The sequence below is a fragment of the Chinchilla lanigera genome, unplaced genomic scaffold (genome assembly GCF_000276665.1).
Source record: "Chinchilla lanigera isolate Chin_1 unplaced genomic scaffold, ChiLan1.0 scaffold00018, whole genome shotgun sequence".
Classification (NCBI taxonomy): domain Eukaryota; kingdom Metazoa; phylum Chordata; class Mammalia; order Rodentia; family Chinchillidae; genus Chinchilla; species Chinchilla lanigera.
The window spans coordinates 10,175,495-10,179,700 of NW_004955419.1; the positions used below are offsets into that span (position 1 = coordinate 10,175,495).

Below are 4,206 nucleotides of genomic sequence, written 5' to 3' on the forward strand. Positions count from 1 at the left end.
GCTTCTTCCTAGCGGTGTTAGATTGCTGTCACTATAACTCAATACCTGAGGCAAGAATGAAGACAAAATTTTGTTCTGGCTCAGTTCTGAGGGTTCCAGTCTAGGATAGCATGGCACCAAAGTGGACCTCTGTTGCATGTGACACAACACGGCAGAAAGGGTGCGGCAGAGAAGACCATGCACATCATTAGCTAGGAAATAAGCAAGGCAGAGACCAAGGTCCCACTATCTTTTTCAAGGGTACACCCTCAATAGTCTCTGACTAGGCTACTCCACAGTGCACCACTAGCTCCCTACCACACCATCCTGGAGACTTTAACACATGGGCTTTGGGAGCATTCACTGTCAGAGTCATAACACTATTGCAAAGAACTCCACTGTTCCCCACACTTTCAGACCAACGAGAGGCCCTTCTGGATTGGACCCTTTGTGGTTTCCAATCCTTGTTTTCATATTTATCTTATTATTAAAAGTAGTGGTGATAACAAGGTGTCACAAACTGAGCACTTAGTATATGGCAGTGTGCCTATCATTTTCTATATACTGTATTTACTTATTTTGTCCCATTGTAATTGAGGCACATATCTGGTTATCTTTATTTTACTGGACAAAATGATGAAACTCAGCAACAGAGGGTAGGTAACCTGCTCCACATCACATAGCTTGTATGTGATAGATGTGGGAATCAGGTCTGTCTGTCACCAAACACTGAGTCACTGATCCTTGTGTTGTGTGGTTCACACTATACAATGCAAACACATTTTCACATGTTGCCTGAGTCATCAGTGTCTAGAGATTGACAACAGTACTGCTGCCACCTCCTGTTTTTACTCCTCCTCCTTTCTCCTTCTCTCCCTTCCTCTCTTCCTCCTCTTCCTCTCTTTCTTGCTCTTCCCGTTCCCTTTCTCCATTTTTTTCTTCTCCTCCTCCTCTCCTCCTCTTCCTTTTTTTGTTTTTCCTCTTCATCCTTTTCATGCCTAGTAGGAAAAAAAGCCATGGTAATCACTCAGAAAACATCTTACAAATGATTACATTCTATTTCCTAGAAGTGAATAGAGGTGTTCTAGGAGCTCCAGTCTGGATCCAGACTAATTAAATTATCCTTCTGTGACCCCTGCTTTGGGGAAGATCTAGGGATAGATTCTTAGCTGCTTCGTGCCTTAATATTCTATCTGTATAAAGGAGTACTATGTTATTTCATGTTCAGCACACTGAACAGTTTGGGCATGGATGAAGCTTTCCCTAAATGCAAGCTATAAGTGTCAGTTGGATAGCAGATGACTCACAGTACTTTGCACATAGAGATATACCTCTGACAGTGCTCTTCCTTGTCTACTTAGATGGACAGAGGTTTATTTAGGTTTTTGCAAAGTCAGGAGCTGGCTGAGAGCCTTGGCTCAGTCCAGGTTTTTAAATGAGCAGGCATAATGTTCTGGATGCCTAATCTGTCATCCACCTTATGAGAGGCCAGAAAACCTGATAGAGATTGTCAGCCACTGTTCTAGTTTCTATGCCTATAAGAACTGCATTCTACTGCTTCCTGGTGCCTCTTTCAACACAGGCTCAACAGCAACTTACATGGCAGGACAGTACATGTAGTATGTGCCAAGTACTACACTGAGTGCATTATGTATGTCACTCCATTTCCTGGAAACACATTATGTCATAGTAGCTCAGTGTCCTACAGAGATGCTGGTGAGGCCAGCTGAACACACTCCTCATGGAGCTAACAGAGGAAAAAATCACTGTGTGCATTCATTTATCATTTCCTACCTCCCAGGAGAGCTCAACCAGCTCCTTGCCAAGGGTCAAACATCCAGGTAGAAGAAAAGAATGATTCTCCATGAGGGTTCTCCCACCGCACCAGTGGTGTCAGGACAAAATCCTCCTGCTCCAAGTCAGCCAGGATTTCCTGATACAGAAGGGGTAGAGGCTAGCCGCAACGATCCTTCTGCACAAGCTGTGTTCTATATCTGAGTATAAGCTGTGGAAAGCAATAAGTCTCAATGTTTATTCCATATCACAGGAGAAAATGATGGACCAACTCTTAAACATATGGGGCCTCATCTAGGCTCAATTATAATAAATCTCTTTACCTATAAATCTGTCAACAGAGTTGCCAAACAACAAAATGAGACCATTGAGGCTGGGGATTTAGCTCAGTGGCTCAGCACCTGCCTGGCAAGTGCAAGGTCGTGAGTTCGATTCCTGGTACCGGAAAACAAACAAACAAACAAACACATGAGACAGTTGAAATAATGTACAACATCCATGGATTTTTTAGCATAATCTAAGCAACCATGCACAAGAGATATTTCAAGGTGAGATGTTAGAGCCTTCTTAATCAGGCAAATTCGGTTTTAGTCTTGTCTTACTAGCTGTAAGCTACTGCCTAACTGGTTCAGACAAACCAACTTGACTTTCCTAAGCTTCCACGTCCTCCTCTGTGACAAGGCTGCACTGAGGACATCTACCTCAAAGGTTTGCTTGTAATGCTAAATTGGAAAACATGTGTAAAGCACATAGCATCATGCATGACACTTGTAACTACTCACAGACTGCTTTATTTTCTATAAGTGGATTTAATAATCTTTTCATTATTATGGCTTTTATTGTTTTATAGTAGTTGAAAAATCTCTACAGCTGATAGATAGAATGCTGGGCAAAAGTTTCTAAAATGACTCAATAACAATGATAGTAATAAAATGCAACAAACAGATTCAAGTAAAACTGCTCCAGATGATTTTTTACTGGCTTCCCATTTCTCTCCATCTCTCCCCTTTTCTATATCCATTATCAGAGGTGGTACTGTTAATATCATTTCACTCCTGCTATTGCCACACCATTAATGCTACCCCAATGTCCCCTTTGTATGAAGTCAGCATCCTGAAGCAGGAGCAGGAAGCTTTGGCTGAAATCCAAGCCTGGGAGAGATAGAACAGGAAGTTGGCTGTGAGAGTCAGGGAAGGCCAACTTCAGTCTGCTGTACCAAGTGCACTCGTTACACCAGCTGCTTTGGAATATTTCATTTTCTGGCCCTGTCTCTATCTGCAGACCACTGGCATCTCCTTAAGGGTAGAAACAGCTGTCTTTTTGTATTTTTTTACCATCTGTTATCTCTGCTTGCTGGCCTTACAGCTACTAATTTCTAGGTGACGTATTTCAGCTGAACCGTGTACTCCAAGGAATTAAAACTGCCATGTCAGGAATCTTTGCCCTTTTGGTATAAAAATAGGGAAGGATAAATTATATAACCCCATTATGAAACTTACAACAATTTTACAGCCAATGAAATGTTAGATTTACAGTCGTGTTTCTCCCGTTCCGGTGTTGTAACATTCCAAGATGATTGCCTGTTTCTTGAAAAGGAGGGTGGAGTCACCGCATTTCTGAGAAAAAGTTTTAAAGCAAAACAAATAACAAGTCATGTTATTTCAGGGCTGACTTATAAACTCCTCTGTGTCACTCAGAAAGTTTAAATTAGCACAAGTATGAAAACTGTGGTCTCCTAAACCCTAGGTCTCCTAAATTAGTACCAAGATTTTATTTAAGATTCAGTACCAAAACATTATCTAGGTTTTTATGCTTATTCTATATTCCCAGTTCTCCTAACACAAGCATATAAAAAAATTAGTATTTAGGAATGACTGTTAGTTCTGTACACAATGACAAGCACTTTATATACGTGCTCAGTTAGTATATTAACTGACAGATGAGAAAATTAAGGCATGGTTATGACAAGTGCCTTTCCAGGGTCAAATGGTGTCAATTAACTCCTGGCAATTAGTACACAGTTAACTATATTGCCTGTTTTCTCTAATCTGTGCCATGGATATCTTCTACAAATTACTGTTTCCTAGACTTAGTTTAGCCCTTTTAGTCATGCTATTTTTTGAGCTAAGTATTTCTTTTTGTTATCCTCTACCATGGTCCACTTTCAAAGATCATCGTTCAAAACTTTCCAGCTCCAGTAGTGTATCCTTTCTAAATCCACTTGTTTGCTTTACACTCCAATCTTGTGTGTGTGTGTGTGTGTGTGATATGATTCATCTCCCTTGCAAAAGGAATGTGAAGTTCACAACAACTTTGAGGGTGCATTTTTGCCTTCACATGCCTCACAGTGTACTAGCAGTGGAGTAGCTTGTCTATAAAATGCTAGATGGCACATGAGTACAATGAAGAAAATTTGCTAGGAGAAAAAATAAA

General features: G+C 40.8%; 1 long non-coding RNA gene across 1 annotated transcript; it reads right to left on the reverse strand.

The window, feature by feature from the left end:
• Positions 1-934: 934 nt before the first annotated feature.
• On the reverse strand, positions 935-3,386 carry LOC106148309. The gene is made up of 3 exons (XR_001233649.1): positions 3,273-3,386; positions 1,774-1,984; positions 935-977 (listed from the first exon to the last, which is right to left on the reverse strand). It is a non-coding gene; the product is annotated as an uncharacterized LOC106148309 (long non-coding RNA).
• Positions 3,387-4,206: the final 820 nt, after the last annotated feature.